Below are 13,067 nucleotides of genomic sequence, written 5' to 3'. Positions count from 1 at the left end.
CTCTAGTTAACCGCGAATCAAGCAACTTTAATTTTGGCTGCTGCTTAGATAGTTGATCACTGAGAAGTTCTGTTCTTGAAAGCATCTCGACTGCCTGGCCATTAAGAGTGGTTCGAAAGCCACCTTTTAGCCGTTAGTTCCCAAGGTAAGTGTTAGAGAGGGCGTGTTAATCCTAACTTTTCTGGGTTAAATAAAACATCCTTTACTATTTATCTATTATACGTATCAATGGTGAATGTACATTGTACACGTTTTTGTTTTTTAAGTGATCATTTAATAACAGTGCTAAAATTATAATTTACGTATAAAAAAGTATTCGTTTGAAGTTTTTAACATACTGTGAAAATAATATTCATCCCAAAAAATGTATCTGCCATTATCAAACTCAGCCTTTAACAAAAATTTATTCGAGCACAGATATTGTCATCAGTGTAGTGTATGAGTTTAAATTTATGGTGACACAATTCTGACACGACGTTCGAAATCTAATTTATAATAAAGATTAACAAACTTAAATTACACACAATTGTAACTTTTAAATATGTGGCACTTGCTCAAGATATCACACACTTTGCTGCACTCCCATTAACACCTAGCAGCAATCATCAAGAGAAGAATGCAGCAGCTATATCTTTATGGCATCGTACTAGCTTTAATTGTCCTATTAGCATTCATTATAGCGGTATTTTCACACTTTTAACGGCCGGTTTCATGTGAACTTGACATTAAGAATGGTGGTACAAAAGCGGTGCACTATTGATGTGATATACTGTTCGATATTGTCATTATAAATAATAGTGATTTTAAAATGACTATTTTATTAGTTCCTTGCATAATAAATACTTTAATTAACTCGTAAACATTCAGGTCAGCAATTTGAATGCCTTTTACTTAGCTAGGAGAGCTTTATCAACTCTTTTTTTTTAAGGAAATGTTTTTAAAAGTGTTGGCAAGTTTCCGGCATTTGACCAGGAAATCACAGGATGAAGAAACTGACTCCAGCGCTCAGATTGGTTCTAATAGTGTATGGAACGTGATTATTTAATTATTATATTTAATGTATCCTTTATGTTGGCTGAATGTAAAATTATTTAATAAATGACCTTTTTATGCAAGTTATATTTCATATTGTAAACAAAATATTTGATTTGAATTGGTTTGATACTAATTATTAATTCATTTATATTATTAATGACAAATCACCTGAAAATTTCTGGAGTTTCTTTCTACTTTAATATTTTAAATTAAACAAATACATTAACATCATGTAATCTTGAAAAATGTAAAAACTCTTGAAAAGTGTTTGATACAATCCTTGACACATGAGGGCGGCAGAATAAGGCTTTAAAGACGAGGGTGAGGGCGATTTGCCTACAATCATTAGAGATGTATAGTTTGTCACCTAATATCAGTTCATCAATCAGCTCAGAAGCGCTAACTTGACTGGAGCACGTGACTAGCATTTTCATTCTAACCTTTCAATTTTGATGCGTTTTGAGCAGTATTCTAGCATCCCTGAGAAAATTGATGGTCAATATCCTTATCACTAGAAAAATTCAGATTCATAAAATTTGTAAGAATCCTGCTAGCTTGAGCCCTAAAGAAAAAACTAAGTTTTTCTGTGGATGTATTAATTCGTAAAATTTTAAACGTTTTTATTGAAAATATCTAAGACCTTACATGTATAGTAGCATGGTACACATTGATACAATTATATATTTATGACAAACAAATTATAATATCCAGGCACTCCTACCAATACTGATTTTCCAAAAGTGAAGAAATAATAATGACTAAACGTAAAAATCAACTTTTTAGAAAACGTGATGAAATAAAGGAAACAGTTTTACAGACAGAACATATTTCGTATCTCTTCATTAACCGCAATTCAACGACTACTGCATAAAAAGACTTCTACTTTTAATCAACGAACCCTATAATTTCTCAATTGAACTCATCGCGCCTTGCCTCTTCCGAGAACCGGTTCCGTATTCGTGTGGGCGTGAAGTCGCGTGAACGCGGATGTGTTACATGGGAGGCGGCTTCATTCATGGCCCGAGGAAGTGGAACGGTCCAATTCTCATGACCTATGCCAGGGCAAATCGTCCCCAACCGCAAGACTCGTGGCAGGTTGATGGGCAACTGGTATGGAGATAGTAAACAATATTGGTAAACACTTGATATTGTACATCGCATATTGACGGAAAGCTAAAGCACATCTTGCTGTCTTTTCCTCTGCCCTATTAAAGATAGGTATTTTTCCCTTTGTGCTAAAGCGGGATTTTGTTGCGCCCGTCTTCAAATCCAGTGACCGTAAAAATGTGAGAAACTGCAGACATATTGTGATCCAGTCTGCTATTTCAAAATTATATGAGAACATAATCTTGGACCACCTATACTTTCATTTACGGAAGTACATATCCCTTGAACAACATTGCTTTCTACGGTTCCTTCCTACCATTTCTAGCCTACTCGAGTTTCATGAATATGCAATGTTGGCCTTTTGGAGACTCAAGCCAAGTGGACTGTGTTTACTTGGATTTATCAAAAGCCTTCGACAGAGTGAACCACCAGCAGCTGATTCCTAAATTTGAGGGTTATGTTGTGCGTGGCTCACTCCTGAAGAGGTTGGAGAGTTACCTGAAAGACAGATTTCATATTGTCAAATTGAAAGTAAGCCTTACCTCTAGCCCCTTTAGAGCTTTATCAGGAGTCCCTCAGGTATCGCATCTGGGCCCCCTTCTCTTCAGCATATTTATGAATAACGTTGGCAGTGTTATTACCCCGAACTTCCTTGTGTATGCCGACGATATGAAGTCTTTTAGAAAGTCCCCGCTAACCTGGGCCGCGAAGTAGTGCAAAATTATCTTAACAACATTGGAGACTGGTGTCTTGCGAACGGAATGGATTTGAATACAACTAAGTGTGTTGTTTTATCCTACAAACGTGATGCTAATACTTTCACAAATGAATAACCTTTAAACAACACTTTAATGAAAAGATTGGATAAGGACAAGGACCTGGGGGTGATTATGTCACCTTCTCTCAGTCCCCAGGAACATATTCTGCATATCATCGCAAGAACTAACTCGTTATTGGGGTTCATATTTAGATCCACGATACACTTCAACTCACCGTACACTCTTGTCGTTTTGTATAATTGTCAGGTTCTCCCAGTTCTGGAGTATAGATCGGTAATTTGGTCGACCTACCACTTCAACCACATCGACCAACTACATAGTATCCAGGGGCGCTTCATTAGGATGATTGGCTCCAGGTTGGGTTTCACTTACCGCACAACTCCTGTAAGTGAAGTCGAGAGCCAATTCAACCTCCTACCATAGAAGATCATCTCACGGACTTGGTAAGTCTTTTCAAGCTGGTGAATGCACTGCTTGACTGCCCTGGCCTCCTCGCCTCCTCGGTGGTATTAACTTCTCCATTTCAAGAGGAACACGTTCGATTACCATCTTCCGTAGACGATACCATCCTACTTACTACGCTCACCACAGCGGTATCTTTAGACTTCTTTGAACTAGAAGTGATACTGCTTCACACGTTGATTTCTTCAATGAGACTGTCGCATCATTCAGAAGAAAAGTGGCTTCCCTTGTAAAGAACTAACTAGCAACTTGCCTCATACACACACACGCGCGCGCGCGCGCGCTTCACTCTAGTATGCATGTAGAGGATTTAGTTACGTATTCACAAGTTAATGTTTATTTGTAATTATTTATATATTTAAGATTGTTGTTGATTATTCTTTATATCTGCGCAAGTTTTTGACTATTTATCTTTTGGTGCATGTTGCTGCTTACATATTCTTATTTTTGCATTTGGTTATTTGTCAAATTCTTTATCACTTTGTTGTTATTTGTTTCTTATCGTACATTAAAAATGTATTACTGTCTATTATTGTCTTCTCCCTTTTTACATTTTTGTTGGTTTTACTTATTCATTGTTTTGTTGGTTTTTTATTTTTCACACTGTTATTTGATTCTATAAGTAAATATTATTAGTGTTATTAATCGTTAATACCTTTTGTTTTACTTATTTAATTTAACTACTGGTGTAATTTCGTTGGAACAATAAATAAATAAATAACGTGAGCAGATGAAACAAAATTAGTTTTCACATTATCTAAAATTAAAGATTCAGTTACACCCACTCAAAGTAGGTTTATGCTCTCTCTTTTAAAAAGTATATGTTGCATAACCTTGCATCTTTATTATAAACCTACGTTAAACGCGACATGAAGCCAAGAAAATTACGCGCCTACAACAAGATCGCGGTGGCCGGCGATGAATCATCTGGGTGGAGAGCGTCTGACCAGCCTCCCTCGCCCTCCGTAATTGCAGTAAGTCTATGGGCATACTCCACGAAATACTTGTCGCTACTGATTGTGAGCACTCTGTTATATACTTAAAATGGTACAGTTTATTTATCTCTTCGTTTAGTCAATTCATGTCTTCTACGAGCGATGTGTGTGGCTGTGCGAACAGAGTAGGAATAGAAGGAACTACCTATCATGGGTAATTTCACTACATTTACCATTCACATTTCGTTATTTATAAAGTCAATGCACATATTTAAGTTATCACAAAGTTAAATTTTGAATGCGTTAGTCTATAATTGTATTTTAATTACTTATGGACAAATAAATATTAATACGTCAGTATATTACCTACATACCAATATGATTCAAGTGAAAGAAGAACACTTGTTGAGTGCCTCTTTACAAATAAAAATAATCTAGGTAACTCGATTGGGGATGGCCTACAGGGTGCTTTTAGACCACCTGTAGAGTGGTAGAGTATGCCTAGCAATAAAAAAATTGAGATTTATAATTATTTGAAATAAAATCGTATATTGTAGTCCTTGAAATATTTGGATACAGGCTTTGTATCCAGGTAGCTATGAACAAATTCTGGTTTTCTCCTGAAGGCACAAAATCAAATATTAAAGAAAATGGATAATGAATACTATTACACTATTACAATTACATTGCACTAGGTTCCTTCTTGGCTTTTTCATATTCATATCAAGTATCTTGGAAATTTACTGTGAGAATGTTAGGTTTATTTATGGTGACCTTTCTTAATACTTCTGGTACTTATTTGCACATGTTTAATAAACACAACAATATTATTCTAATCAAAATTCCAGTGAAAAATAATTTAAATGGGTTTTAATAGGACAAAGTTTATTGTTTAACTAGCTTATTTGATTTTCCATAAACCTTAGATATTGTTGATAATTACATCACTTTGCTTATTACAGTGTAAATATGAAATTTATGTTACCTTGATTGGAACTAATAATATCTATTTCATCAATGCTCGCAATGCTTGGCTCTCAAGTGAATTGTAGCGTACGTACCGGTATATCGAGAAGCGCCCGACTCGAGGCTTAATAAAACACTCTCAAACAATATAAAAATACTGACCATACTTCGGCAGCTTAGTTTTTAAAAAAACATGATTCAGACAGTAGGACTTTCTATGTACGTATATTCCTCTGTTTTGTAACTCAATTTTCCAAAACGACACAATAGCAGCCGACTAACTTTTTAATGTCACATTTAAAAGCTTATATAAACGCTTTGACTTTATTTGAATATTATAAATTAATGTAATTTACCTTTTATATGGTAAAATTAGTGTCCTTGACTTACTAGCTCTATTCACGAAAAGTTTATTAACGTCGTTTTTCTTATAAGTAGGCTGGATAATGAATTATTTGAAACAAGAGCATTGAAACTTTGCACCTTTATTCATTTCGGCATTCTACTTTGTTTGACTTCTAAAAGAGTTTTTCTGTATTACATGTTCGATATACAAAATGCTTCGCTTGTTATTTATTGGTTTAATCCTTATACAAAATTAGACCAGGAGCACCAAGGTCTGAACGACTATTGTTCAAGATTCAAAATTTTTTTATTAGTTTCAAACAAAATTCATTTGAAATTTTTGAAGGAAAAATTAAAACTCGGTGAATTTACAACCCTATATTTACAAATTTACTTATTTTTGTATTATTTTGTTTCAAATTTACTTGAATTCAATTGGAAATTACAAAGTTTGCCTGTCGTTCATAACGTTTAAGTACACCAAGAAACATCCATAAAACATTGCGTTTGTAAAAGAATTGTTTAAAACGCCCTTATGATTAAAAAAGAAATACATATGTGAGAAACTGATTTATTTAAAATTACTCTGTATAACTATACTATACGCATTATGCCGGGTGATTCTGATTAAAGTGCGCATTTTTTAGGGTTGATAGAGGATATGAATAGAAACAATGTTTGTCCAATATACATGAAGTAGCAAATGTTTCGTTTCCGAGAAAAACTATAATTTTTGATACGATTCCTTCATAGCAAAACTTTATTTCCTTCGTAATAACATATGAATTAAGCATTTCATGCAAACAAGAATGTAAAAAAAAATATTATTACAGCAAATTTTCAAAATTTATATCGTTTGTGTCGATACAAAACTGATCCCTTTGTAGGATCAACTATATTTCATTTTGAAAGAATCGGGGTTTTTTCCTACTTCTACTGCTTATTAATATATTTTAATTCAATTTTTTTACATTCTTGTTTGCATAAAGTGGTTCTTTTATTTGTTATTAGGAACAAAAACCCATTTAGTTTCAGTAACTTTGCATTGTACTGGCCTAATATCAAAGTGAATACTACGTGTTGCCTGTATTTTATTAAGGTAGTTGATATGTAAATGTGTGTGAGAAAATTTGAGTTTCGATAAAAGTATACCTTTTTAAATCAAGATCATAATAATACTCTTGTGAGCGTTTCGTGCAATCAAATACGTTGACTCAGTTGGTCATAAAATCTAATTGCGGTTAGGGGTGGTGAGAGTGTACAAAAACCGCAAGCCAAATGTTTTTGTTCTCTGGCCACTAAGAGAAGTGGAAGAAACTTGAGGCCAACTCTGTTACGCCGAGCTGCGGTCTGCGAGTAGACACGATTCTGGCCAAAGATGTTTAGGTTCAGAGTTCATGAGGGTCTCCAAGGTCAAGACGATCTTCTAATTGGTGACCATTTCGCTATCCCGCGGCTCTAACGGCATTCTTAACCGGGACAAGCTTCGCCCACTGCCTTTAAAATATTTGTACAGACAATTCACGACTGTACAAGGCCAGAGTTCAATGGAGTCAGGAGATGCCGGATCTTTCCCGTGTAATTTGCATATTAATTTTTATCTTAACACTCACTCAGCATTTGCGAAAACTGTTGCTCAATATTTATTGGCTAAATATATTTAGCGAAGCCTATCATACGAGGGACTGAACAGTTTTCATTTCATTTGTCTGTATGTTCGCACGATATCTCAAAAACAAACTCATATATAGGTTTTAAATATTTCATGAAGCTCCATTTCTACATATGTAACACTGAGTCTGGTGATGATGCGTGTTACTCCATTAAAACTTGACTAAGCGCTATCAATATTTTTCATTGTTCCTACGGATAACCAAGAGGGACACTAGAAAATAGCAGAATAAATATAAACAAACTGAGCACAATCATATGAAATTTCAACATGAAACACTGAAATTAACGTGTGAGTAAAAAGAAAAATTAATAGAATGGAAATTCAATGTGACATTCAATTTAATTTAATTGAAATATTATATTTCAGGGCTCTCTTGAGGTGTAGTACCCTCCCTTTATCACTGGGACATATCCATGGATGAGAAGAAAATTGAGGCAAAAATAGTTTTTATAAAAAATTAAAAGATCAATGAGGACCACCGCAAAACACTTTTATATTCATTTTGGCGGTTCGAACATCCTTCCTTTTCTGTCATATAATAAACCATATCGAAAATATTACCGTTATATAGGGTTACGGTAGTTACCTCAAGAAACTATAAAGGTACTCTTAAAATGACCCTTTGTCACTAAAAAGTCAAATATATTTAACCCGTGAACTCTATGGATAAAACCGATAAAGACTTGTAAGGTATTCAGTATTAGGCGCATCACATTCATCCCACACAGAACCGCAGCGTTGTGGTTAAAATGTTGTTAGCACGTTTGGTCTACGTAGGAAGGAGACTTTCATCTTGAAATTTCTCGGATTCCGTAGGAACCACAAATTACTCGACATTTCACTATTCATAACATCTTTTCATCTTGAACACTACTCTTACTGCTCATATAATACATACTAACACCACGCATACATCACGTACGCTATATCCTTTCCCTCTTTCTATTGTTGTGAGATCAATCTGAGTCACTGGCTCACCAAAACTTACTCACAATCCTTACAAATTAAACTTGCGTTACTTTCGCACGTATTATGCCATTTAGTGCCAAAGGAGAGATAAAAAGTGAAACGATAGATCTTTTCAATGATTAATAACTATCAGGTTAAAACGACATACACAGTTAAAAGTATACACATACAGATATTACTGCCACTTGACTGACCTAATTACCTTAATACTCGGTTTTTAAAATATTTCGTAACAGATTTTACCACCAATATGTCAAGCAAATGTTGTTGAGCGAATAAATTAAGATAAAACCGACATAATAATCAAATAGCAATTGTTCCGTTTATTACTCACGCGTGCTTGGTGTAATTAATCAAATTACTTAAATTTATCTGTTAAAGCAGGGAATAAATTTAATTCTTCTGTACATTATATGTTGCATGTACAAATGCAATTGACACATACATTTTATACGATTTAAATATGAAGCAAAACACTGATAACTGGAAAGCGTATGGATTTTTTTCTATGGAACTGTGTCCACACTGTAATGTCCAGATGGATTTACTTGAAAGGCATAAAATAAGAAATTACCAAGCAGTGTCCGTAAATGTATGTAGCTTTAAAGGAACCCTTTATTTTAAGACAAGAAACTTACTTGAAAAGCAAATTACAAAATGTTATAAAGCGTTAGTTTGCAGTTATAAAATGTTAAAATTAGTAATATTAACTGTTAATATAAATATGTATGGATTTGTAATACAAAGAAAAAATAAGCACGAGTGTCCTTCAAATTTGTATTACAAGTGAATGTATAGTCCGAATGTTGTTGTTATACCCGAGAGCCAAATTGTATTGTACAAGCACGTAAGCTGTTTTTTTTTTAAATCATAAGATACATTTCCTAGGAAAATATGGATCGTCAGCTGCTGTAGTATTTAGGAGAGTGACGTGGGAGGTTGTCAAAAGCGTAAAAGTTTTAATATTATACATTTTGAAACTTTTTTAACTTGACCCACTTAAAAATAACCGCCGGAAGTAAATGTTAAATCAGAGTCAGCTAACTATATACAGATGCTTAAAGCGGTGACATTCATTACCTTAATCTGGTTTTCTGATGGTCAAATAAGTACCAATTGTGTCTGATGTGTAGTTTTAAAGTGTATCAACTAGGAAAAGTATATTCTTATAAAAATATCGTTACAGTTATCCATTTTGATACTCACAATTCGAACTCAACCAAAACTAGCACAACTGACCATGGGTATATTTCTTAGGGGAACATTTTCTGTCAATTATAGGAAAATCCAGGTTCTATGCTTATAAAACGCAATTTAGCTGACAGCTATAATTAACATAATCATATATACCGATTTTAGAAGATCGGGCCTCTCAATTCAATAAAAAAAACCTGATTTAAAAGTGTACTAAAGATTTCAATGTACTTACATGACATTTTCTTAATTATCTCAAAATATGTGGGGAAAACCGCCAAATAAGGTTTGTTATTTTGAAACCTCTAAAAGTTTTAAAGTTATTTCGTTCAAGATTCACATGTTTATCATTTCTTACAAAAAGTGTTATGTATAAAAAAGTGTTTTGATTATAAACATTACTTTCTTCTATTCACGCAGAATAACAATTTGTAACGGTATCCTTAGTCGCTTTATTATACTTTCCAGACAATAAAAGCATCATGTGATCTAATGAGCTAGTCTGGGATGTGGTTCAGAGGCCTGTGTGGGATTAATTCCTCTAGAGGCTCTTATGTTTTCGCAAACCAGGTGAATGTACTATCTAAGCGTTAGGGATTACTTTTGCAAGAAACTTTATTTCTATAAAGAATCGACTTCGGTGCTGGTTTAAGTCACTTCTGAGTTTGGCTGACCATTAGCGAACATGTTTACATTAATCGTAGTAGTAGTAAACAAACTGAGTACATCATGACATTTTAACACAGTAAAATATGCAATCTAAATGTGCTTTAGATATAATCTTGAATATGTATATTTTGAATTTTAACTTCTCTTCTACAAAGCCTAGAATGACTATGATGGTGCATGGCCATCCATTTGATTTGCCTGACCGTCATTTAAACTTATCGGTAGTTTAGGACAACTTTCCTTTCGTCTGCCGTGGTGATGTAAACATTTATTTTCTGTATGCTTGTTTGTCTTTCAACAGTACATCTCAAAAGTGAAATGAATTACAGACATACATTTTTTATGCAACCATAGCGAACTGCTCGTTACGTGACATATGATGTGGCTCTTATCATGTACAAAGACAATCTTCTGTATATCTAATCTATTTCCAATGAACAGTATACATCGTTCTTTGGAAACATTTTGTCCGTGATTCTTTAAAACTTGTTCAATAGCGACGTTTTCGTTATTATTTTGGTCTGGGGTATATCCACGTACATCCTAGTCACAACAACGTGTCGAAAGTTGAAATGTTCTGGCGCGTTCTGCTTGAAGGTGTTTCACCATTCATTTAGGGGCTGCCGGTTGGGAATACTCTGTGGAAGCTAGCAGTAATAGTATAAGAGCCGAAAGCTAATTTGTATTGTATAAAATCGTATACAACCTACGATTTTTTAAATTTATAGAGGAATTTTTCCATGGGAGGAAATGGATCATCATCTACGTTGGTGCCACGGTGGCCATCAAAATGGTTAAAAATAGAAAACGATCATTTCTACCGAGATATATTATTTATACCTCTACACATAAACACCAATCGTCAGACTATTAAATAAATGTTAAATCAGTGTTAGCTAACTCTGACGAAAGTGATTGTCAATTTCTTTATCAAGTTGCAGGGATTAATATAACTATTATTGCATTATTATTGTTATTATTATTAGAATGTTAAAAGACTAGTATCTCAAGGTCGTTTTATAATGTATCAAGCTAAGAAAAATATTATATGAGAAAAATCATTGTTTCAATTATTTAACCCCTTTTATACTTTCGTATTTCGACCTTCATCAAACCTAGCGTCTCGGACGATAGATTTCTTTTTAAATTCTTTTATCAATTTCAAGACAACCCACAATGTGCTTATACAATGTGAATTGACTTCCGACTTCTTTGCTGTATAGTATTATCGAAAAACGCTGCGTCTGCATCATATAAATTAATAGAAATTTGCTACCCCAATTATGTTTCAAATTCTAAAGTTATATTCTTAATTGACACTAAAATGTTGAAGTCTGTAATTTTATGTTAATTTATCCATTTTACGATACTAATGCTGGCACACTTAAAATGGGCATATTGTACACTATATGTGGATTTTGACGGTTTAATACCATCAGTGACAGGTAGACGTGGAGTGTGTAAATGTAATGCTTAAAATAGGCCACCCAAGAATGGTGACCAATTTCTTCTAGGTATCTTCAACGTTTTAATTACTAACGGAATGTGATATACAGAGCGTTTGATAAATCAATATTCATCTTGTGTTTTAAATAAAATATTTTATTTTTTTATAATGTTAATTGTAACTGGTATAAAAATTAAGCTTAATTCATAAGGTTCCTTTCCTATAAAATATTTAACTACAGTTCAAGTTTAAATGTAGTCCAGTTTTGGCAACACATTTCTCCAACCGCCATTGGAGATTTACCACTGGCGTTACAACTTGTGTACTGGAATGTGTTCGATAAGGAATTATTTAGTGCCTGCTGTATAGAATTAGTCAAGAATAAGTGTACAAAACCAGGCTAAACATTTTACCGATCTCAAAAACAGAGTACGGGATGTATTAACAAACATTTCAGCACCAAACTGCAAGCCTCAGTTGTAGTAGATGTCCCACGGCGGTTGGAGAAATTTGTTGCCAACAAAGTGTATATGTTCAACCGCAGGTTAATAAGTTATACGGAAGGAACTTTACGAACTAAATTTTCTTTTTACACCAGTTACAACTTTATGTTGGTAATTTTGTAAAATATGAATGATTTCATTTAAATTATAAGATCAGTATTGATTTATCTAACACCCTATAGATCTTAATATAAACAAAACCATTTCATTACTGAAAACCCAGAATACAAATTATTCAAATTCCTAAAGACCCATTTCAGTACACCATTATTATATGAAATAAAGAATAATTACAACATACTCCATAATTGATAGAATTACAATATTCTGTCCTTGGTACAGTTTGATTTCAGGCGAAACAGCTACACTTCTTCAACTAATTTACTTACTTTTCGTATAACTCCTAACTCCCATTGATTCTGGAGACCACACTCTTAGGTTTTTTTTGTGATCTCACAAAATTCTATGATACGATTTATCATAACATTCTTTTAGATAAACTCCAGCTTTATGGTATTCGTCATACAGTATTTGAATGTTTTAAATCATATATGATTGGGCGTGTTCTGTGTGTCCAAATTCATAACAGCAATAACCTTTATTTCTCCGATGTTTAGCAAGTTACTTCTGGAGATCCCCAAGGATCTACATTGCAATCCATCTTGTTTCTTCTGTTACCAAAGACCTTCCTTCTTCATTAACTATATTTACTATTGAAAGCTTAAGATTGACCTTATCGCATTATGCTGGCGATACTAGTTTTGTTTGTAATAATACTACTAAGCAACTGTTAATTGTCTTATAATTGTTATACTTTGATAACTACCGAATCAGAATTCTAGAACATAATTGCAGATTTTCACATCAAGTATAACCACCAGCCAGTTACTTTCTTTTTCAATAAACCATTACAATTTAAACATGGAAAATCAACCAAGTTCTTGGGTGATCATCTTAATTGTGATATAAATGAAACACACA

This window comes from Homalodisca vitripennis, chromosome 4, assembly GCF_021130785.1.
Source record: "Homalodisca vitripennis isolate AUS2020 chromosome 4, UT_GWSS_2.1, whole genome shotgun sequence".
NCBI classification, from domain to species: domain Eukaryota; kingdom Metazoa; phylum Arthropoda; class Insecta; order Hemiptera; family Cicadellidae; genus Homalodisca; species Homalodisca vitripennis.
Note: the sequence above shows the minus strand (reverse complement) of the source record.